The 25,194-nt window shown below is 46.8% G+C and overlaps 1 protein-coding gene across 11 annotated transcripts in view; it reads right to left on the bottom strand.

Annotated features, from left to right (window-relative positions):
* Positions 1-25,194, bottom strand: part of LOC146871733 (transcription factor SOX-13-like) — a 671,695-nt gene that overhangs the window by 397,486 nt on the left and 249,015 nt on the right. Inside the window, exon 1 of one of the 11 annotated variants that reach the window (XM_085651243.1) lies at positions 1,333-1,474. The exons of the other annotated variants lie outside the window; for them this stretch is intronic. The gene's annotated coding sequence lies outside the window, so the exon portion shown is untranslated. Of the gene's footprint in view, positions 1-1,332; positions 1,475-25,194 lie in introns of those variants that run through there. 11 annotated transcript variants of the gene reach the window in all.

Below are 25,194 nucleotides of genomic sequence, written 5' to 3'. Positions count from 1 at the left end.
TTATGCCCACACAAAAAAAAAACATTAGCATAGCCAATATGTCTCGCCTTGGGGACATTATAACTGTTTAGCCATGCAACAATTAATATTGTTGCACCAATGATATTATGCTGCATAACTAAATACTTTTAAGGTAAAAAAGAAGCGAGACCTATGCTTGTTCTTTAGGATGCAGGATTCCAAACTGTAATAGACGCCGCAACATACATTTTTATTTGCAGCCAGTCCATCAAATCATCAATTTGCTGGTCATTTGAGAATCTGAACATCCGCATTGTACTAAATACATGGCAAGTCAAAAATGGCAGCCCAACTACCTAGACAGCTTTAAATTGTGTTTTACGTAATTTGACACCTAGTTTTTTGCAAACAAATTTCTGAATTTATATTCATCGGATCACAAGTTAGACCAAGTTTGGTGCAAATCCATCCAGCATTTTTTGCTGGAGTTGTGACAGAATTTTTCTTTGGGGCAATAATGTGATTTTTAGCCTTTGGGACCCCCTCAATTCTGTCCAAATTTACAGACGGTCAGGAAACTCTCCAGGATTGGGTTGATATGGATGAATTAAGAGTATTGAAAGTTCATGCAGTGTCGTCAAATGGTGCCAAAGTTCTTGAAGATTAAAGAAAATGTATTCCTGTGGGAATAGAGATAGATCCACAAGAGTGGTGCCATCACTGCCACCTCAAAATAGTGCATACAAAACTGGTAATGGTGTAACATAGTCCTAATGAAAGCTATCTATTGACATTATAAACATTGTAAATGTCAGCAAAGCCATGAGGTGAAAATGTAAGAACATATTGTAGCAAATAAGCAGAGAGTGCGTAGGGATAAACCAACCTGCAGGGAAACCGGGGGGGGGGGGGGGGGGGAGAGGAGGCAGGACAAACCATTAAACTAGCGGAGAAGGAAAGGGGAGCCGGAGGGTGGAGGAGGAGAGGCGGGAACACATTATAACACATCTCCCTTCAAACAGAATAGAAAGGAAAGAAAGTGAAAACGAAGAAGTGGGCAGGAGGAAAAAAAACTAAGAAGGAAACAGAACAGATAAGCTGAGCCAAGAAAAGAAAGGGAGAGACCAGTGGGCAGGAACAACAACAGAATCATTTCATGACAGTCTTTTTGCCACTTAGGTGACCTTACAATTCTGTCACTATGTTTGACCACAGGTATGTATGACATTCTGTTTGAACTCTTATCAGACAAGTTGTGCATGTTCTGAATATGGAACTAGTCTGTCCATGCTCCACATTCTGCCATCATCCGTGGCGACTACATTTTTCTTGACATCGCTTATCTTTACAGGGCCACAGTATTTATTGTACCTGTTTGAGTTATCAGGTTTCGTAACCAAGACACGTTGACCTACTGTCCACACTCGAGGTTTGCCTCCCCATCTAAGATCGTATTCTTGCTTGTATCTCTCTTGATGACGTACTATCTTCTCCTTGGTTTCTTGACCATCCCAACTTAGTGTGAGTTTGGAGCCGGGCTTGCGTCCTCTTAGGAGGCAAAAAGGAGAATAACCAGTAACACTGTTGGGAGTGATGACATACGACCATATCATGTCTTTGATCGTTTGAACAATAGGTTTATTTCATTTAGAAATCTGTTTATTGAGTTTGCAACCGGAATCATACAATACATTTCAGGCGAGCTGAGAGCATAGTTACATATACCACATGGTAAAGTCTCATAACACATCATATGTAATCCTAACATCCAGTAACAATTGCGTGGCTCGCAGCATTGCCCCAGGCGAGAAACCTTGAGGATTGTGAGGAAAAGTTCCCCTGCATGCGAGTGTGCAGTCTTATCACGTATGGAGTTTAACCCATCACCGTGTCTATCGCCAAATGCGTACTTTCCCAGGTGCACCAGCAAACAGATAATCAAACATTACTAAACGCCCCAGTCCGCAACTGAGGAGCTATCTACTCCACAGCTTAGCAACCAAAACAACATCCAACAGCAGCTCTTAACACGATTCCAGGCGCCCGTCCCCGCCCAACCCCTCTCCCGCTGGGTCCCTACCCCCGGCCCCTGCCTCCAGGAGTGTCCTACCTACTACAATCTACGCAGCGCCATGCATCATCGTCTGTGTCAAAGTAGCAATACCCAGTGTCGGGACACCCCGTCAGGCAAGACAGTCCCCTACTTCCTAACGCAGCTCCTGCAGTTCACCGCCATCATCCTCCGGGGTTGCCCCCTCTGACTGCAGAAGGGCCCGCAGCATATCCCCCCATTGGGTTGCGATAGGCGTTATCCTAAGGCCCAGTGTTTCCTCCCGCCGAAGTGCCACCTCCTCCGCCTTTGCCCAGACTGAGAAAGAGCCGCGCCAAGCCCGTACATGTGGCGCAGTGTCCGCCTTCCAGCGCTTGGTGATAAGTCGCTTTGCCACTATGATCCCCAGGTCTGCAAATCGAGAGGCAACTTTAGCCGGGGATGGTCTATGGAAGAGGTGCAGCAGGTAAGTAGTCCACTCAGAGGGGAGTTCCTGTCCCGTGCACCTGCGTAGTACCTCCTGTATTGTCCGCCAGTATGTGTCCAGTGCCGGGCAACCCCACATCATGTGGATTAGATCAGCATCAACTTCCGTACAACGGGGACAGCATGCGTCCACGCGATGGAAATACCTATTAATGGCAGCCGGCGTGAGGTATGCCCTATGGATGATGAAGAATTGTATCTGACGGAATCTCATATTCCTAGGCACCCTCCTCGGTCCCTGTAGCACCCTCTCCCATTCTTTGTCAGTCAGAGGGCGGGCAAGGTCTACCTCCCACTTCTCACGCAGTGGCCCCAGGCTCAGCGCCGCCTGCGTTCGCAAGGCCGCGGCAAACCATTTAATCAGGTGGCTCCCACGTCCCATGACATGAAGATATTGCACCACTAGGTGCTGTTCTGGCTCCTCCCGTAGGTCTCCCCAGTGGTCTGCCAGCGTCTCCACCAGAGCCCGATGGCGGAGAAACTGGCCCGGAGCTAGCCCAGCCTCCTTCGCCAGGGTCGTGAACGGCAGAAGGCCTCCATCACGATAGAGGTCCTCTAAAGTGTGGATATCAGCTGCATGCCAGTCCCTCAGCTCTACAGCCCCAAGTACTCCCCGTCCACAAGGGGAGCCCTCCAAGGGTATAGCTGGCGCGTACGGGATCCTGGCGTTGGTAAGCCGGAGACTTCTGCGATAGCATTTGTAGGCCACCACTAATAGCAGCGGCTTGGGTCGCACTGCACCCGTCGTCGGGTGAAAAATGCGAAGTATTTCGGCCAGCGCCAGCGGAGGGTCCTCTGCCGTTGCCGTATCCTCACGGCCTCTGTCTGCCAGCCAGTGGGCCACCCATTGTAATTGCGCCGCCAGATAGTAGTGTTCAAAGCATGGCATTGCAAGCCCACCCTGGCCGACGGGGAGACACAGTTTGGGCAGCGCGACCCTGTGACGCGCCGTTCCCCATACGAAGTCCCGGAGAGAGCGCATGAAACTCGCAAAGAAGGACGCCGGAATGTATAGTGGCAGATTAGCAAAATAATACAGCAGTCGAGGCAGCACTACCATTTTTACCAGTGCTATTCGGCCGGTGACCGAGAGGGCAAGTGTGCTCCAGAAGGTCATCTGAGCCCTGATCGCATTTACGGCTCTCCCCAGGTTACCCTCCACCAGATACGCCGGGCGGCGATATATCTGGACTCCTAAATAGCGAAAGGTGTCCGACTGCCACTGCACTCGTACTCCGCCTCGATGATAAGCGGGGTCCTGAGTGTCATCCCCGAATGCATATAGGCAGGATTTAGCTGCATTCACTCGAAGCCACGAGAGCTGCGCGAAATTGAACAGGATGCGTTCTAGCCTCACTGGGATAGAAGACACGTTCCTAACAAACACCAGGAGGTCATCCGCATAAAGGGACACTTGATGTGTCGCATCTCCCAGCGGGATGCCATCTGCCAGCTCCTTGCGAAGCGTCGCCGCCAGCGGCTCCATCGTGAGTGCAAACAGGAGGGGTGACAGTGGGCAGCCCTGCCTAGAACCTCGGCCGAACGAGATGGGATCAGAGATGTACGGACCAGTTCGCACTCGCACCGTAGGGTCTTTATACAGAAGAGCCGCAAGCTGGAGAAAGCCTAGCCCCAGTCTGAAATGTGACAGCGTCGTCACCAGATATCCCCATTCCAGACAATCGAATGCCTTCTCCAGGTCCAAGACCAGGCGGCCTGCTCTGGGCCAGCGCTGGACGCTGTCTGCCGCTACTCGGAAAAACCGCCGCAAATTAAGAGAGGTACTACGTTTAGGCACGAAGCCGTTTTGATCGCTGTGTACCAGTGTGGGCACCACCGCCGCCAACCTCTCCGCCAGTATCTTCGCCAAGATTTTATAGTCCGTATTAAGCAGGGCCAGTGGTCGGTAGGTCCCTAGCTGAGTGGCGTCTCGTCTAGGTTTGAGTAGGGAAATCAGATAGGCCTCCCGCATGGACTCTGGTAGAGCGCCTTTCTCTAGAGCGGTCAGATAAAGGGTGCGGTGTTTGGGTATCAAGGATTCTCTGTAAGATTTATAGTATTCCGCCGGAAGTCCATCTGGACCCGGCGCTTCCCCGTAGCTAGAGAGGAGATGGCATCTCCTATCTCGTCTCCGGTGGGGGGACCCTCCAGGGACTCGTGATGTTCCGCTGGGACCACTGGTAGCTCCACGGCTTCTAAGAATTCATCCATGTCACACGCCAGCCTCCTCCCCATTGATCGGTACAAAGAGGTGTAATGTACCGTGAACGCCTGATGGATTTCCCATTGTGTATGTACCAGTGAGACATCAGGGCCACACAAGGCGCCTATTGGGTCATGAGCAGTCTCCTGCCGTATCAGCCAAGCCAGGAGTCTCCCGGCCCTATCCGACGTGGCATGCACTCGAGCCGAGTGAGCCGCATAATTGAGGCAGCGCAGCCGTTCTAGTAATTCAGTATGGCGCACCCGAAGTTCTTGCAGGCGATTCAAGTCTGTACCCCTGATGGAGCAGGGTTTTTTTACTCCAAAACGGAATACCTGTTTCATTTTCGCATGTTATAATTAAAAGTACTACTGAATAATTATTAATGATTAATAGTTTGTCGAATGTAGACTAATCAACCTTATTAACAAGAGAATTACACGTGGGAATGCTATTGCATGGCTAAATAACAAGTGAACTAAGTTGGTGAGCAGACTGACAGAAAACGATGTTGCTTATGTGATGTTATGGTGTTTTGCGCTTATAATTAATATGCATTAATAGCTTCTGATGTCGCAAATGGCTAGATAAATACACACACATAAGGGTATTAGCTGGGGAATAACACTGTTTAATCATTTCTATGCAGTAATTATGTTTTGTGTTTCTTTTACTCTTAAGTTGACAATTGTGGCCTACTGAAAGATGGCCACCTCCTGCAGCCTGCAGTCGAGTAGATGACTTAATGGAAAATTTTGCAAGAAGGCTACGTGTTGCCTGTGACCTTGCCCTCTTGTCGAACTGAAAAGCCATGAACATGACGACAAATCCAGGCCGGCAGCCAAAAACCCCTGGATGAGAAAATTGTAGCAACTGAATAATCTGACTACATGAACTTTCGGTGGTCTCATAAGATGATACATTTAATCTGGGAAAAACATCCGTGGAAGTATCGGATAAAATTATGGACATTACATTTTCTATTCATCGTTTAAGACAGACAATATTTGGGAACTTTTGCTCATGTTGCAAGACGACATTATTTCCGCCATTCATCCGTTCTGAATAAAGAAATGATAATTTTTAGAATGTAATTTTCAGTATAAAAGTACGTAGAATAGAGAGGTCTAGCGCCACTTCTTCCAGAGCTGATGATGCGAGGTCCCTATGCGGACGGAGAGGACGATGACTCTACATGTCGGCAGGAAACTTTAATTCTTCTTCAGAGGACTGGTTCTGACTTAGGATCTGACATTTACACAGAATAGGTAAATATGAGATAAAATAAAATTGCATTTTATTTACTTTTCTTGAAATTTTAGATAAACGAACAATTTGTTTGAATTACTGTCTCGGGTGATTATTTCTGGTCATGTTTATTTGATTTTATTGTGAATTCTTTGAAATGTATTTTGCTAGATCTACAGCAATCAGCTGGTCGCATTGACCTCAAAGTACAGGCAGATTAGATATAGAGCTCATTGAAAGGTGTTTCTCCTTTACAGGGCACGGATAGAGTGATTTAGGGTGAATGTTGGTGTAATGGGCCCCACCAGCGTGTGATGTGTGTATGCGTGTGTGACTGTGAAATCATTCCGTCCGTGGAAGTAGAGGGGATTTGGAAGCTCTGATCTGCACCAGTTTCTTGGTAGCAGATTGATGGTTAGCTATTGTCTTGATCTAGCGGAATTGCGTGTATATAGGCTTGTTGATTATTGATTGATATTTGTACTAACACTATATGTTGAAGTCGCGTTGAGTTCGATGTATTGTGAACGGCTTCTGGGATGTAGGAAGCCGGTGACAGTTCCGTAGTAGAGCAGAGGGAGTGTTGCTCTCGGAAAAAGGCGGGATTGTTGGCTCTGTATGCAGACAGGGGAAAACGTGTGACAATTGAAGTTGCGCGTCGCATTGTCTGGGTTCGACAAGGTAGCATCGCCGTGTGTTACCATTAGAAACGTATTTCTGTGTGAGAGAAGTGTATATGATAGCAAAGGTTATCTGTGAAACTCTGGTCTTAAGTCCCAGGGATCCGTAAGGTTTGCCGTTAAAGCTTACCGCTGGAGAAGTAATAGGTATTCTCAGAGCATGTTAGAAGGACAGGGCAGAGGTAAGCGCTGCTTTGTTAACGTATGATATAATTCTGTAGCAGGACAGACTGTTCGCTGTTCTCGGGAAAGACAGAATTCTGTGTGAATGTACTACATTTTCTGGTGTGTAAGTGCGTGAATGAGAAGGCATTCTGGTTAATTGTGAAACTCTTAGGAGCATTCCGAAGGGAAACAGTTAATTGATGCTTGTTAGAAGGGTGAAGTAGAGGGATGTGGTACTTTATCAACGGAAGTAACGATTCTGTAGTAGGGCAGAGGTAAGCGCTGCTCTCGGGAAAGGCAGAATTCTCGTGGGAAAGGTCTTTTGCTGTTCAGTGGCTAGTGAAGCAGACAATGGAGATGTTTGTACGTTGTAACTAACAGACTCGTAGAAGTTGAAACAAAGTCTGCCGAGTAGTCTTGTAAAGGAGGGGTAGACGAGAAGGACAGGAGCAGAAGCGACAGGAGCAGAAGCGACTGCAGCGGCTGCTGACGTCAGGGAGACCGCGCTGTGATTGGACAGTGGGCTAGAACAGAGGAAGCGCAGAGATTGGTGCGTTAGTGTGAGTCGCGCTGGGATTCGCGGACTGAGACAGTGACGTAGACGCTCCAGGATTGGTGCGCTAGTGTGAGTCGCGCTGGGGTTTGCGGACTGAGTCAGTGACGTAGACGCTCCAGGATTGGTGCATTGGTGTGAGTCGCGCTGCAATTGGATAAAAGATCATACAGCTGTAGTAAGAGTAAACAGCTAGTGTAAAAATAAGAAAGATGTATTACCATGCTGAGGAAAAGAAGAAAAAGTCCTTGTTCAGTAAGGTTAAAACCTGGTTTGACAAGGATAAAGACATAGTAACAAGGGAGGGAGAGTTACTTCCTCCGACCAGAACCCCTGCATCCTTTATGGTTGCAAAATATGGGTATCATACCGGTATTTGGTTAGACAACTGGGCAAAGTATACTAGAGAGGATGGGGTTTTGGCCTTTCCAGAACATGGCTCATTTAATCTGGCCGTGTTAAGAAATTTACGGGAAAAGATGATGAATCTAGAGCCTCGGCCTAGGCCGACGCAATTCGAGGCATTGGTGGAATGGGAAGATGAAGTACATGAGCGAGAAAAGCAGAGGAGTGGAGGTAACTACCGATATATGTTCGGTAGAAAATATGATCGCGAAACCCATCATGACAGAATGAGAAGGTGGCGAGATGCCAGTATGACCGAGGGATTATATCCTGTAAGAACAGCAGAGGAATCAGGAGGGAGAAAATGTACAGAGAAAGCACATAATGTAGAGACCAGAAGATATGGGGCAAATGAGTCTGATGATGATATCTTAGAGGACATGCTCTACAAAAGGTAGGAACAGCAGTTAGCCCAATGAGAAACACCCTGCGGATTATAAAGACGGAGGCTACAGCCCCTGAGCTAAAAAGCGGTTGTTCTCTGGCAGACAGAGAAAGAGAGAGAGAAAGAGAGAGAGAAAGAGAAAGAGAGATAGAGAGAGAGAGAGAGAGAGATAGGAAAAGAGAGAGAAAGAGAGAGAAAGAGTTAGAGAAAGAGAGAGAGAGAGAGAGATAGAGAGAATGAACTTGAAAATGAAAAGACCAGAGAACTAGCAAGAACTACATCTGAACTAACAGAGAGAATCAGGGAGCTGACTAAGAATCTTGAGGCTGTTACAGAGCCTGTGACAATAGGCCCGGTTATGCCGATTTTTGACAAGCAGAGGACGGGGGAAAATGGTTTGACGGTGCCATATGTGGGCAATAGGTTAATTGTACCTCCGGAACAGGAAGAAATGAGAGCGGGAGAAACGCAGTGGAGAACAGGAGAAAATCAGTAGAGACATACTGTGTGTGGAGGGGAAATGAGTGTGCAGACTAACTCAAGTTTGAATTCTGGATGTATGGAAGGGAACAGAGGATCAATTCTGGAACCGCAGAGGGTGGCAGAACCAGGGAGTGTGGAAAAATCTGTGATAACTGCTGAAGATTTGAATGACTGGCTGAAAACATTACAGAAAAAGGAGAAAGAGTCACAGGGGATGGATGTGGCTAGGCTACGTATGGAAATGGAAGAGTTGATAGTAGGAACCATACCTACAGAAACACTGAAGGATTATCAGGAAGGGGAGATACTCTTTTTATGTAAGAGCATCACATGGAGAGCAAAGAACATACATGACAGGTTGAAAGGAATAGCCAGTGAAGTGGGAATTGACATGGATAAGGTGAAAGCTTTACAGAAAACATACCGAGTGGATTTTTCAGACAAAGATATTGAGAATCTGAACCATGCAGGCCGAACAGGACAGATTAAGGAAATGATTACCTTGTTAAGGAAATGGGGAGATGTAGAAAGATGGAAAGACAGATGGTATCGAAAGCGAGAGGATGGAGTGGATAGAACCTACTCAGCATTTCCCCTGACAGAAAAAGAGAAGGCAGTGACAGCTTACCCCATGAGAGAGATTCCAGGAGGAGGGTATGTACATGTCCCATGGACCAGACAGGATATTTCATCATTTACGAATGATTTCCCTCGCTTAAGGGAAAAGCCAGTGGAGTGGTACAGACAAGTCGACAGATATGTAAAGCTGTCAAAAGTACTATGGATTGACCTGAATAGTCTGTTTGATATAATTGTACCAGCAGACTTGTGGGCCGAATGTAAAATAGTCATAGATTGGCCTACAAAGGAATACCCGAGAGATCCAAAAACAGGAGCTCCAGACCCGGAGGTCATGAAAAAGTATGAGCAGGTTATGGCCTTCTTGAAAAATAAAGTACCCCCCAAGGAGACAGACTGGGTTAAAATAGACCGAACACATCAGGAATTGAAAGAATCAGTTCATGCTTACTATGAAAGACTGATACTAGCTTTTAAGCAGTTCAGTGGAGATGAACACCTGGGTGACAAAGATCTGAGTCACTTTGTGTACAGATTTGTGTACGGTTTGCGGCCTGAAATCAGCGAAATGATACGGCAGCATACCGTGGATTGGCAGAGTAAGAAGATTGATGAAATTTTGAGACATGCAAAATACTTCAGTGATGAGATTGAGGCAAAGCAGAGAAAGCTGAAAGAAAAGGCAATGTGGGCACAGGTGAAAGTTGCAGAAAGACAGGAAGCTCAGCTGGTTGAACAGGCAAATAACCCAGGAAATAAACCCAGGTTTGGTCCAGGAAAAGGGAAAGGGAACATTGAAGAGGCCAAAAAGAAGTTCCCGTGTCACAACTGTGGATAATTGGGGCACTGGAAATCCGAGTGTAAGAATCCACCGTCCACTAACGAGGATAATTCATCATTGAATTCGCAGGTGCAGAACGAGGGGTGTGGTCAGCATCGGCAACAGCAGAAGGCTGTTAAGCAGCAGAATCAGGTGCCAAAACCACCCTTGCCACAGAGAAAAGGATCTCAGAAGTACAGCCAAGAATCGGGATTCTACGATGAAGAGCAGGTAATCAAACCAAAACGCGCAAGCGCTGTATCTCAGTACTGGCTGAAAAATGAGGGAAGTGACTCTGAGGGAGACTTCTGACGGTGCCGAAGAGAGGAGGAGGAGTGCGTACTTGGCGCTACTCTGGAAATAGACCAGGCAGGACCTTTTGTAGATGGGAAAATAAATGGTGAAAGCATCACTTTCCTAGTTGATACTGGGGCTACGAGATCAACTGTCAGGTTAGCTGATATAAAGAATCTTCCTCTCTCGGACGAAGCAATCCAAGTGGTTGGTGTATCCAACACACAGATCAAAACATTACTTACTGAACCAGTAAGGGAAATTTTCAGATATGCACCGATTTGTGGTGTGTGACACCAGTCCAGTGAACCTGTTAGGCAGGGATCTGCTGTGCAAGATGAATTGCACTATTTTCTGTACTCCAGAGGGAATAACCTTTGAAACACCTGATGAGGATGTGCTATACAGAATGACCATGGATAACAGAGAATGTGAGGCTTTGGGAACATATGCAATATTTAATCCTGATGCATTACCCCCAGAGTTGAAACAGACAGTGAAAGCAGCAGTTTGGGATTTTACTGGAGAAGATGTGGGCCTGATGAGAAATGTAGATCCAGTAAAGATTGCTGTAAAAGAGGGAGTGGTTTACCCAAACATACCGCAATACAGATTGACACCTGAAATAATTGAAGGGATAACACCCTTGATTGAGAAGATGATCCAGCAAGGGGTGTTAAGAGAAATATTGAGCAGCCCATGTAATTCACCGATAATGGGACTGAAGAAACCTAATGGAAAGTTCAGAATAGTACAAGATTTGAGAAAGATTAACAAGATTGTTGTGCCATGTTGTCCGATTGTGCCAAATCCATCAGTGATTTTGTATCAGATTCCTCATGATGCAGAATGGTACACGGTAATTGATTTGTGTCATGCTTTCTTTTCAATCCCATTGCATCATGACAGCCAGCCAATATTTTCTTTTAGATTTGGAGAGCGGATTTTGGCATGGTGCCGAATCCCACAGGGGTATACAGAGAGCCCCTCAATATTTAATCAATTGCTGAAGAAATCTCTGGAAAGTCTGACAATGCCTGAAAATTCAGTCTTGGTCCAATATATTGATGACCTGCTTGTGGCATCAAAAACACGTGAAGCTTGTGAAGTAGATACCATTGCATTGCTGAATCACTTGGCAGATGGAGGATTAAAGGTATCTCCAGCCAAATTGCAGTTCTGTAAGAAAGAAGTCCAGTATCTGGGACACAACATTGAGAAAGGCCTGAGAAAAGTGACTATTGACAGAATCAAAATCATTAGGGGAATGAGAGCCCCAATGACACAAAGAGAAGTGAGAATGTTCCTGGGAATGGTAGGTTACTGTCGTCAGTGGATAAGTAATTTTTCCCTGATTGCCAAACCATTAATTAAATTGACCAAAAGTGAAGTGAAAGACCCATTAGAACTAAACCCAGAAGAAATGGCTGCATTCAGAGAGCTGAAAGACAGACTTTGTGAAGCTCCCGCCCTAGGGATGCCTGATTATGAAAAAGAATTTGAACTGTACTGTAGTGAGAGAAATGGATGTGCACTTTCAGTGTTAATCCAGAAACACGGACGTTTCAGAAGGCCAATTGCCTATTTCTCAGCAACACTTGACCCAGTAGCCGTGGGTTTGCCAGGTTGCCTGAAAGCAGTAGCTGCTACCTGCAAAAGTTTGGAACAAAGTGAGGGAATCATAATGGGATACCCTGTACGGGTATTTGTACCTCATGATGTGGCAATCCTTTTAACAAGGAGCCGGACACAGTTCATGTCTCATAGTCGGCTGACTAAATATGAGAAAGTCATTCTTGGTGCAACCAATGTAAGTCTGGAGAGATGTGTGAATGTGAATCCAGCGACACTGTTACCTGATGCTGAATGTGTGGGAGTGAGAAACGATGTTGATCATGATTGCCTGGATGTACTTGATTACTGCACAAAACCAAGGCCAGACATAAGAGATCTGCCACTACCTGAAAGTGATCATGTGTTGTTTGTGGATGGGTCTTGTCTGAGAACAGATGAAGGAGTGTTGAGTGCTGCATATGCTGTGTGCAAAGTCTCAGAAGTTGTGGAAGCATCACCCCTGAAAGGAGTTAAATCCGCTCAGGTGGCAGAACTGGTGGCACTGACAAAGGCATGCAAGATTGGAAGGAATGTGAGAGTGACTGTGATGACTGACAGCCAGTATGGCTTCGGAGTTGTCCATGATTTCGGCCAACTATGGCTACAGAGAGGTTTCCTGACCTCAAGTGGAACTCCCATAAAGAATGCTGAAGTGGTTGGAAAACTGCTAGAGGCGATACAGCTGCCTAAAGAACTAGCAGTTGTAAAATGTGCTGCTCATGGTAATGGTGACGATTTTGTAACAGTTGGCAATAAGTTTGCTAATGACATTGCACAATATTGTGCGAGGAACAATCACTCAATTAACAGGAGTAAAAAACGGGAAATGTCTTCTTGTTCATTAATGTTTACTAATGAGGTAGGGACATGGGAGGAAGTAAAACAGCTGCAGGATGAGGCAAAGGATGATGAAATGAGGGATTGGGTGAAGGCAGGTTGTGCACCCAGAGAAAAGGATCATGTGTGGGTCTATAGGGATGGAAGACCAGTCATGCCAAACAGCATGCTATCAACAATGGCAAGGATGTATCATGGCCAGGGACACCTGGGGAGGGATGCTATGATAAGAGCCTTTAAGCAAACCTGGTACAGTCCAAAGTTCAGACTGATTGCAGAAAGTCTCTGTCAGAGATGTCGGATATGTCAGCAATTCAATCCTGGAAAGAAAACAGTGGTGAGCCTAGGAACAATAGGCAGAGAGGGAGGACCCTTCACAAGAATGCAGATAGATTTCATTGAAATGCCCCCAGTCAACATGTTGAGGTATGTTCTGGTGGTGGTCTGTTTGTTCTCAAGGTGGGTGGAGGCGTACCCGACAAGAAGAAATGATGGGATAACAGTGGCCAAATTACTGTTAAGAGAGTTCATCCCAAGGTACGGGTTCCCAGTAACCATTGAATCAGACAGAGGAGGACATTTTTATAATGAGATCATGAGTCTAAGTTGTGAAGCATTGAGTGTACAGCAGAAGTTGCATTGTGCTTACAGACCAGAGGCTTCTGGGGTTGTTGAGCAGATGAATGGCACAATCAAAAACAGAATTGGTAAGATATGCCTAGCCACAGGAATGAAATGGCCCGATGTCTTGCCTCTAGTCCTGATGACCATTAGGTCTACTCCAGACAGAACAACAGGTTTGAGTCCACATGAAATTATCATGGGACGTACTATGAGGCATGCATATGTACCAGTGAACAAGCTGATGACTATAACTGATGACATGATTTTGGATTACTGCAAAGGCCTGGCTGACGCAGTTCATTCTGTGTTTCACCAGGTTGGAGAAGACGCCACCACACTTGAAAAGAAACCAGCCCATGATCTGAGCCCAGGGGACTGGGTAAGGATAGAAGTCCACAGAAGAAGGAATTGCCTGGTTCCAAGGTGGGGAAGGCCAAGACAAGTCATCTTGACCACAACGACTGCTGTGAAGTGCGCTGGTGTAAAGAATTGGATACATGCAAGCCACACACTGAGAGTTCCAAATCCAAGAGATGGTACTGGAAAAGAATACTTTGAAGAATCAGACTCCAGTGATGATGCAGACAGTGAGGCAGTAAAAAGGAAAAAGAATCCTGAAAGTGGGGAAAGTGAGTCAAGAGAAGCTTTCATCCCACCAGAAGAGGTTCTGAAGAGAACAGTGCAAACTGCAGAAGCAAGCTCAGACTCAGAAGAATTGCCTGAGGTTCCAATTGACAGTGACCAACACAAAAAGAAAGAAAGAAAAGAAAAGAACATTCCAACAGAAGAGACACCTGAGTCACACGAAGGAATTGGACAAGTTCCACCTGAGATAAATATTGAAGAAAAAGGGACAGACAAAGACAGAGAGGGACAGATTGCGGAAAAACCCCGAGGAGGTGTAGGGAACATCAACAACAAGCTAGGTGAAGGGACAAGCAGACAGCAAGAAGATTGCGTGTCGGAGACCCGAGGAGGGACAGAAGTAGGGAAATCTCAAGTGGTGGAAAAAGAGACTGTTGGAGAAAAGGAAGTTGTTAAAGAAAAGAAAGCTGTTAATGAACCAGTAGCAACTGAAACAGAGTCTGATGAAAGTGACAATGAGACACATGGAAGACGAGTTCTGAGAAAGAGAACTTGGCTTGGAGAAAGAAACAATAAAGAAGGAAAGCAAAAGAGAAATGCTAAAGAAGATCTTTGGCCAAATAAGATAAAGAGACTGAGGTACAGACTGACACGAGTTAACTCTTCGAGAGCTGAGCAGGTGAACGAAGTGTCAAGTCAAAACCCAACAAAAGAAGAAGAAACAAAGATACCTGAAAGAGAAAAAAGAATAAGAAAACCTAACCAGAGGTACAAGTCACCAGAATGGACGTATGTGGCACTGCCTGAAGAAGGAGAAGAGGCGGACAGCCAAGAAAGTCCAGAGGAGGCTTTACTGAAGGAGGTTGCTGAAGAAGAAGCTGTGGGAATCCTGAGAGTTATCTTGTCCGACATTGGAGAAGAGACGGATGTTCAGGACCTGATACAGTTTGATGATGATGAAGAGACAGTGAAAAGTGATGAAAATCCAAATTGAGTAAATCCAAGGAAAAAAAAAAATCACTTGGAGAAGAGAAGAAGAAGTAGTACTAAAATTAGTAGAGTTTAATAATCTGGTGGGTATTTGCTGCCCATTAAAAAGTTCAGTAGAGGAGTAGAAGAGGCTAAGTCAAAAGACACGGTCCAATTTACAAAATGGCTAACACTGAGAATAAAAGTAGATGTACCTTTCTGAAAAGATGGTGCAAAATGTGCTGCTGCTGTACAGGTTTATTAATGCTGCTTTGGAGCGTGCTTGCTCTACTGATTTCATTTAGAGTCACTATAGACACTTTAGAAGGTCATACTGAGAACAAGACTAATATAGGGAAGAGTCCATTAAAGGTAGTTCCAACTAGAACTAGTAATGTGCATATACATAAAGATAGGTCAATTAATGATTTTTCTAGCAATGTTTTTTCTAAATTGTTGTATGAGTACGTAAAGACAATGGAAGTAAGGGATTGCTACGTCTGCATGCAATTACCTGCCTCTGTTTCGGAAGGAGTAACTTACCATCATCTTCCGGCTACGTATGGAATTTCCTGTAGTGTGTTGATTAGTATTTTTTATCAATTAGGGAAATTAGATTACAATATGTCTAATATAGATAATATTCTTGGGCAGTTGCCTATGAATAAAGAATTGAATCCTGCAAAGGATGCTAACACTTTAGGTGAGATTTTTTTAGAAACCAAAGAATTAACCTTAGACTATGTTTTTAGAAACAATTTAACTTGCAAATTGAAAGGAGAAGAGAAGAATTTTCTAGACATGGTTGAGAGAAGAAGGTTGAACATGCACAAGAAAGCAGAAGGGCATAAAATGAGTGACACAATGTGGGATATTGAGAACGAAAAGGAGTTGAAAAATGGAGCCAGTCCAACTATGGCTATAGATGCCCCACAGAAAGGGAAGCTGTGCATTACCAGGAAGAGATCCCAATATGATTATTATTTCATAGGGACTAGCGAGTGCCATGATACATACTTTATTGCAACTGGATGGGGATTTAGAGGAGGAGAAGATCCAGTTTTTCCGGGAGTGTATTATATTTGTGGGAACAAGGCTTATTACCGTTTGCCTGACCATTGGTTTGGTACATGTTATGTTGGCCTGGTCTTTCGAAAGATTTTTCACATGGATAGAGTAGATGATGCTGAACATTCTAACACATTAACACGCTATAAAAGAGAAACATGGACAGAAATTGTAGGAGATATTTTTGGAGCTTTAATTCCAGCAGTGGGAATTTCTTTAAATGCCTATGGCATTCGGAAGCTGTCAACAGTGGTAGATCGCTTGTCAACAAGCACCGCTGGAGGCTTTCTTTTGGTAAATACAGAAATGGTTGCTTTGCGCGCTATGGCGATGCAAAATCGACTTGCCCTTGACGTTCTTTTGGCAAAAGAGGGTGGAGTCTGTGGAATGATGAAAGTTCAACATTGTTGCACTTACATTCCTGACGAAAGTAAAGATCTAAAGGTTTACATCAAAAATATTACTGATTTGCATGAAGATTTAGTACCACTGGAAGCTGAAAGTAGCTGGACTAAAATGGCTAATAAGATGATTACTATTAAGAACTTTGTAGCTAAAATAGGTAGTACCATATTTGGTACGATACTATTTCCATTAACTTGTGTAATAGTTGCACTATTGATTCTTAGATTAGGATGTATGTGTTGTAGATATAGAAGAAATAAAAAGAAAATCGTAAAAGAAAATGTTAAAAAGAGACAAAAGAAATCAGAAAGAGATCCACAAGAAATAGAACTTGAAGAATTGAGAGAAAGCATGTATATAGAAACTAAAAAGGAAGATGAGATGGAAACTAGGGTCTAAAGCAAGAACAAGAAGACATTTCAAACTCTTCTAAAAGGGGAAAACTAAATTGATTTTTGGGGTTTTGATTTTTGTGGTGATTATATATCACCAAAGGGGGGATTGATGGAGCAGGGTTTTTTTACTCCAAAACGGAATACCTGTTTCATTTTCGCATGTTATAATTAAAAGTACTACTGAATAATTATTAATGATTAATAGTTTGTCGAATGTAGACTAATCAACCTTATTAACAAGAGAATTACACGTGGGAATGCTATTGCATGGCTAAATAACAAGTGAACTAAGTTGGTGAGCAGACTGACAGAAAACGATGTTGCTTATGTGATGTTATGGTGTTTTGCGCTTATAATTAATATGCATTAATAGCTTCTGATGTCGCAAATGGCTAGATAAATACACACACATAAGGGTATTAGCTGGGGAATAACACTGTTTAATCATTTCTATGCAGTAATTATGTTTTGTGTTTCTTTTACTCTTAAATTGACAATTGTGGCCTACTGAAAGAAGGCCACCTCCTGCAGCCTGCAGTCGAGTAGATGACTTAATGGAAAATTTTGCAAGAAGGCTTCGTGTTGCCTGTGACCTTGCCCTCTTGTCGAACTGAAAAGCCATGAACATGACGACAAATCCAGGCCGGCAGCCAAAAACCCCTGTATGAGAAAATTGTAGCAACTGAATAATCTGACTACATGAACTTTCGGTGGTCTCATAAAATGATACATTTAATCTGGGAAAAACATCCGTAGAAGTATCGGATAAAATTATGGACATTACATTTTCTATTCATCATTTAAGACAGACAATATTTGGGAACTTTTGCTCATGTTGCAAGACGACATTATTTCCGCCATTCATCCGTTCTGAATAAAGAAATGATACTTTTTAGAATGTAATTTTCAGTATAAAAGTACGTAGACTAGAGAGGTCTAGCGCCACTTCTTCCAGAGCTGATGATGCGAGGTCCCTATGCTGACGGAGAGGACGATGACTCTACATGTCGGCAGGAAACTTTAATTCTTCTTCAGAGGACTGGTTCTGACTTAGGATCTGACATTTAGACAGAATAGGTAAATATGAGCTAAAATAAAATTGCATTTTATTGGTTTTTCTTGAAATTTTAGATAAATGAACAATTTGTTTGAATTACTGTCTCGGGTGATTATTTCTGGTCATGTTTATTTGATTTTATTGTGAATTCTTTGAAATGTATTTTGCTAGATCTACAGCAATCAGCTGGTCGCATTGCCCTCAAAGTGCAGGCAGATTAGATATAGAGCTCATTGAAAGGTGTTTCTCCTTTACAGGGCACGGATAGAGTGATTTAGGGTGAATGTTGGTGTAATGGGCCCCACCAGCGTGTGATGTGTGTATGCGTGTGTGACTGTGAAATCATTCCGTCCGTGGAAGTAGAGGGGATTTGGAAGCTCTGATCTGCACCACCCCCACCCTCCCCACGTAGCTCGCATGAGAGGAGGCGGGACTCCAGCGTAGCAAGAGCACTCGCCAGTTGCTTTCGGATATTCCAGGTCGCACCCAAGCAGTGCCCCCTGATGTATACCTTATGGGTGTCCCATTCTATCAGTGCGCTATCAGTGGAGCCCTTGTTAAGGTCGAAATACTGTTCAATCGCCGTGCTCAAGGAGGCACGAAACTCCGTGTCCTCCAGGGCCACCGTCTGAAGGCGCCATGTCGGAACTGGGGGTCTGTCCGGCTGCCACCAGAGCCCCAGGAGAAGGGGATTGTGGTCCGAATGCATCCGGCCCATGTATTCTGCATGAACCACCCATGGGAGTACCGAAGGGGTACCCACCACCCTGTCTAACCAGACGTGGAGGCTGTGTACCGCTGAATAGTATGAATATACGCGATCAGCAGGGTGAACGCTCCGCCACAAGTAAATCAGGGTCCAGTGTGACAACCAGGTGGCCAGAGCTCTTGCATTCGACCCCACCTGTGTGCCTCGTAACTGCGGGAAGGACCTGTCCATATGCACATCTAGTACTGAGTTAAAATCCCCCCCCAGAAGCCAAGGAAGGCCGGCATACGGCACCAGCACCGCCGACAGACTAGCCAGGTAGGCGGGTTGCTCTACATTCGGCGCATAGAGGGACCCCAGTAGTACCTGCTGCCCATCTATTCTCCCGTGTACTAGGGTGTATCTCCCACCCGGGTCTACCAGCGCCTCCAAACAGACAAACGGGGTTCCTGCCCTTACCCATATCAGTGTGCCTCTAGCGTGTGCCGAACATGTGGTGCCATACACCTGCCCCCTCCAGCGCGTGCGCAACCTGCCCAGTTCCCTAGGCGTCATGTGTGTCTCTTGCAGGAGAGCTATGGCCACTGCGTGCCCCTGCATGTATGCAAAGACGGAGTATCGACGCGCCGGTGTATGCATACCTCGAACATTCCATGTAACTATATTCGTATTGGCCATGCGGAAATCTTAAGTGTATACCTGTGGCAGTCCCTGGGGACGCCCCTCCAGGACAAGGAGCGGTGGGTCTGCGCATGACAATCCTGTGAGCTGCGAAAAACCATCAAATCAACATCGCACAAACATAGAACCGTGTGCATAAACAAATCAACAAAACCAAAGTAACCGCTAGGGCGAACCCCTCTACGGGTATTCGGCCAAACCATGAGGCAATGCTCACAAAATGTAACTAAGCCCAATGGTGGCTAGTGGGGCTGGCGTGTGGTAGTCGCCGCACGCGGATGTTTCCCTACAAAGGTGCCTGTGTATATGTGTTGGAAGGGACTCCCTTAACTGTGGCGCAGCGCATGCCAGGAAGGTGTATGGCCCTTGCTACATAAGCTGACAGGTGCGAGCATGCGCCAACATGGGTGCCCATACCTCTGCAAAGGAGCATTAACATGGCTGCCTCCCACCTCCCCCTCGATGCCGACCCCCCAGAGGTCCACCAACAAGGCCCCCCATGTCCTTATCTGACCATTCCACGGACCACACGGGTTAGAACCAAGAGGCACCAGTCTGCGGGTTCCAGAGCCCGTCTCCGGAGTTTACGCTCTGCAGGAAACACAGTCTCCCCTTTGTCCACACGTTACATTATGTGTTCTGATGTCTGGGGGGTTACCAGCGGCATCAGTTGGTCATCTGAGATCACTGTGGACGGGGAAGACGAGCCGCTAGTCCCCGGATCACTCCGATCCCGGGTGGTCTCCCCTCGTCGACTCTCAGGGGATCCAAGCGTGGCCACCGCTGCCAACACTTCCTGTCGTTCCAATCTACTCCTATCCGGACTAGGAGCTACCCCCAGTCCCTGACTCTCCTCCCGCCGGGGTCCTTTCCCCCTGCGTCGTTGAGACCTCCTGCTGCGTTGCGGGGCCGGCTCCAATCCCTGCGGTCGCTGGCCATTGCTGCGCCCAGTTTCATCCAGCCAGTCCCAGACCTCTGACGGGGTATCAAAAAAGCGAGTGCCATTATCGGCAACCACACGCAGACGTGAGGGGAACAGCAGCGCATACGGAATCTCTAGTTCACGCAGTCGGCGCTTTACCGCCAGATAGTTGCTGCGATGTTTCTGCACCAGTGCAGTATAGTCCGGGAAGAATTGCACCCTGCCACTACCAACTGCGATATCTCCCATCTTCCTGGTCTCACGGAGCACCGCATCTCTGTCCCGGTAGTTAAGGAGTTTTAATAGGAAGGGTCGAGGTCGAGACCCTGGGCTGGGCCGCTGTGTTGGAACCCTGTGGGCTCGTTCCACTACAAAGTGTGACGAGAGTTTCTCAGGTCCGAGCAGAGTCCACAGCCACTCTTCCACGTAGTGCTCCGGCCGACTGCCTTCTTCACCTTCCGGCAGGCCCACCACGCGTACATTACTGCGCCGAGAGCGCCCTTCTGCATCGTCCACACGATCTTCCAGGGCGTGGACACTGTCAATTAAGTCGTGGAGGGCGGCAGTGTGGGTAGTCACTACGGGTTGGACTTCCTGAAGAGTCTGCTCATGCAGCGTCACCTTATCCGCCAATTTGTGGTGATCCGCGTGAAGCAGGGTGAAGTCTACCGTGACCTAATCAATGCGGGCCTCCAGCGATGACCTCGTCTGCTCCAGCGTGGAGCCGATCCGCTCCACCGCGGCCAGCACCGAATCCAGCTTAGCTGCCAGGAGCTCAGTCTGTGGGGTTGCGCCAGGATCCCTGGTCTCTGGGACGTGGCCCGGGTTGGCAGTCGGGGCCTCGCTGTCCCTCGGGGCATTGCGCAGCCGGCCCATGACTAGCTGCTGCGCCGTGGGCATCCGCCCGCGGTCCGGGCGACCAGTAGGCCAGCCGAGCCCAGTCGCCGCAGGTCTCCACTCCTCAAAGCCGCTCTCTGCGCAGGCCCGCCGTCACATTTGCAGAGCCGCAGCGCCAAAAGCGAGTGTCCAAGACTAGCCGGAGTAACTGGCTGACTTATCCTGCCCCCTTGTGCTCGTATCTTCACCCCCGTGGAGCCGGGCACCGCTGGCACCCCAAAGCGCTGCGAGTCACAGCTGGGTCCACCACTCCACCGACCGCGGACTGGCGCCGAAACACCTCCAGCCAGCCTCCAGCAACGTCCCACCACAGAGTGCCTCGCCCACGGTGCCCGCAGCGGGGCCTACAGCATAATGGCCTCCAGTTGCGGACCTCGCACAGTACACCACGTGTGGGTCCCCCTTTTACCTCCACTGTACTCCTGTGTGTGAGTCGAGCGCTCAGGGGTATAGGTTCCGCCGCGTTGTCACTCCTCCGGCATGTTGTTGTCACCACAGGGCAGTCAGCCGGGCGCCACAGCAGGGGGCACATCACCTCAGCCTTTGCGTCCAGGGGACCGTGCTCTGACGATCACAGGACTGTAGAGCGCCTCCGACCAGAGTGTCAGGAGTATCCTGCTCTCGTGGCGTCTGGCCGATGAATCCCCTGTCCGAGGCCAACTGCCCCCAGCACACTCAGCGCAGGCCGCCGACCGCTCCGCACGTCCACCGAGACTGGGGCGTATCTCCGCATACCCATCGGGCGCAGACCGCCTCAGTCCCGCGGCATCTTTTCTAGGCTGCACTCATTGACGGCTGCCGCATCATTCATTAGCGAGCTGGCTACACCACCGTGTCACCACTTCCGGTGCTGCAACCACCGCGGCCCAGGGAACACGCGTCCGGCCTCGGCGTGTAGTCGGGCGTGCGGCCGTCAGCAGAGCTCCAGCGCCAACCGCACGGCCACCGGTCCCAGTCTTTAGGTGGCTGCGGGGCGTCGCACGGCAACCACGCGTGCCGACTGCCACGCCGATATGTCGGGAGGCGGATGGGCTGCCCCCCCCCCCCCCCCCCCCCCCAGCTCGCAGCGCCCAGCAGAGGCCCCTTGCAGGAGAAATCACAGGATGAAGGCACCAGTCGGACGGAGCTCTACGGGCTCGCGGCCATCTAGATTGCGCGTCAAGCCACGCCCCCCCCCTTGAACAATTGGTTTATGAGCTACCTTAGCTAGTTGTAATGCATCTTTGATCATTCTATTGCAGCGTTCCACCAACCCATTAGCACGTGGACAGTACAAAGGGGTGGAAATTTGTTTTATAGCAAGACTGGCAAGAAACACCTTCATTTCCTCAGAGACCAATTGGACCCCATTGTCAGTGATGAGGGTGTGTGGAATTCCTTCACTCGCGAATACATCAGACAAAAAGTGTATTATAGGTTTAGTGTCCACCCTATTAACAAACTTGAGAGTAATCCATTTGGAGTAATAGTCTACCAAAACTATAATGAATCTTTCTTGTAATCCTGAAATTTGTAGAGGACCTATGATGTCTAAGCCTAGTTTTTCCCAGGCTTTAATGGGGATATGCACTGTTTCCAACGGTACTCTCCTTGTGCTTTTGTTTTTGTCGCTAATGCCGCAAGCATGGCACCCCTTGACTAGATCTTCTATGAGAGTGTCCATACCTGGAAACCAAAACCCGGACCGCAGCTTGCTCTTTGTAAGGTTCCTTCCTAGGTGACCCTCGTGAGCCAACTCGCAAATGTGCCTTCTGAGTTTTTCAGGAGGAATTATTTTGTCTGACCTATATACATTGGGCCCAACGATGGACAATTCTTCTTTTACATTCCAGAATGGTGGAAGATCATGGGGAATGTCTCCACATTTCTTGGGCCAACCATTTCTGATGTTTTCTGCAACAGCACTTAAGGTAACATCCTCTGACATGAGTTTTTTCCATTCTTCCTCTAGAATGGCAGGGATGGACACATGTAGTACCTTGAAATCTTCCACATTTTCTTCCGTTTGCTTATTGATGGGAAGACGGGAAAGGCAATCTGCAATTAAATTCTTGTTGCCAGGGACATGTTCTATTTTGAAATTGAAGCTTTGTAAGGAAACAAGCCATTTACCAATCCTGGGTGTGGTTTTTTCAATGTCTTTGGTTGAAAATAAAGATACTAGGAGTTTATGGTCAGACCTTAGTATAAATTGTTTACCCCACAAGAAAAATTTGAATTGGTTAGTAGCCCAAAAGCAAGATAAGGCCTCTTTCTCGATTGTAGAGTAGTTAACTTCTGCCTCTGAGTGTCCTGGAGGCAAAGGCTATGACTCTTTCTTTTCCCTCTTGAATTTGCGAAAGTGTGGCACCGATACCTCTATTACTGGCATTGGTAGTAAGAATCGTGTCTTTGGTACTGGTCAGCAGAGCTTTAGAGCCAGAGAACCAGGTCAGCAGAGCTGCTTTAGAGCCAGATAACCAGGTCAGCAGAACTGCTGTACAGCCAGAGAACCAGGTCAGCAGAGCTGCTTTACAGCCAGAGAACTAGGTCAGCAGAGCTGCTTTACAGCCAGAGAACCAGGTCAGCAGAGCCGCTGTGCTCTACAGCTAGAGAAACCAGGTCAGCAGAGCTGCTTTAGAGCCAGAGAACCAGGTCAGCAAAGCTGCTGTAGAACCAGAAAACCAGGTCAGCAGAGCTGCTGTAGAGCCAGAGAACCAGGTCAACAGAGCCGCTGTACAGCCAGAGAACCAGGTCAGCAGAGCCGTTGTAGAGCCAGAGAACCAGATCAGCAGAGCTGCTGTATGTGAGAAGTTGGCCTGGCATAGGCTGATCACTAGTTATAGTGGCCACCTTGCACCAGTCCAATTCAACTCTTGGTAGATAGGTTTAAAGACAACCTTTTAAAGAAAGCTATCCTAGTGGTAGCTGTGGAGAGCAGCCTTCAGGCTAAGTCTCTGAGGAATGTAAAGCAGCTTGTTTTACCTTATAATCTCTTGAATTACCAAATGAAAAGACACCACACAGGTATATATATCAAATATATATGTATTTATTTCTAAATATACTCTACTAATCTCTTTATGAGATTAGAGTCAGGTAAACATTAAAAAGATCAACAGTTCTCAATAAATTAAGCACAAATATGGCTGTAGCCCTAGGGGCGTACCAGACTATATACTAAAATAGTGGGTTAACAAACTCGACTTGCAAAAGTAAGAGGCCTAGGGCCTTGGGAATCGCTGGGGCTTCACTTCTGCAGTGTTAGCAGGTAAGTAATCAGCCCACAGGAGACGTGTGCAGTGTCTAAACACACACGCGGGATTCTCATACGTTTCAATGGCAAATGTCGCGGTTTGTATTTTACAGTTCTAGGGCACTTCGGAGTGGACAACGAGCAAACAACTTACAGGGTAAGTATTTCGATATGCAACACACAAACATAAACTCTCGGGTCTGAGCAACTTTAGAACTAGAGCATGAAAGGAGAGATACTAAAGTCAAGCTGTGTCTAAAATGACAGTGAACAAATCAGAAAGGAAAGGAATCCCTTTAAGAATGAATGCCCTCACTCACCCGAAGGTGACCTGCTTAATCATTTAGGCTTTCTCCTCTCAGTGGGAAAACCTAGTCCCACTGAGGGCTACAACCACCGCACTGAGAAGTGGGAGCTCAGGGATGTTTTTGTTTAAGATTTTAGGATACTCAAATCCCAAAGATGAGCACTAATGTGAGAAGAGGGCGCAGCGCAAAGAAATTCTAAAGTGTGTGAAGTGTGAGCTAAAACTGGCTAGCGCTATTGAAAAAATGATTTTTATTGAGTATGTGTGGCTTTCATCAGGACCAAAAAACAAAGCTGCTGCTAGAAAGTGTTACACACGTGCAAATAAAGTTTGAAAAAAAGACCAAACCAGTTAATGCTTTAGCGGATACAATCTCGCTGGAACTTGTCCAATCTGTGGGACAAGTGAGCCCACCTCAACCTGGTTACAACTCAGGGAAGGGAGCCCCGCTCTCTCCGTCGGTACTCCGTCGATGTACAGAGATTGCAATCAAAGCCACACATACTTTTGAGATGGTCATTGGCTGAAACATGTTGACCCTTGTCATCTAGCAGTTTTCAATAGTAACTGCTTTGCA

The sequence above is a fragment of the Triturus cristatus genome, chromosome 1_1, assembly GCF_964204655.1.
Source record: "Triturus cristatus chromosome 1_1, aTriCri1.1, whole genome shotgun sequence".
Lineage (NCBI taxonomy): Eukaryota > Metazoa > Chordata > Amphibia > Caudata > Salamandridae > Triturus > Triturus cristatus.
Note: the sequence above shows the minus strand (reverse complement) of the source record. Positions and strands in the feature narration are given on the sequence as shown.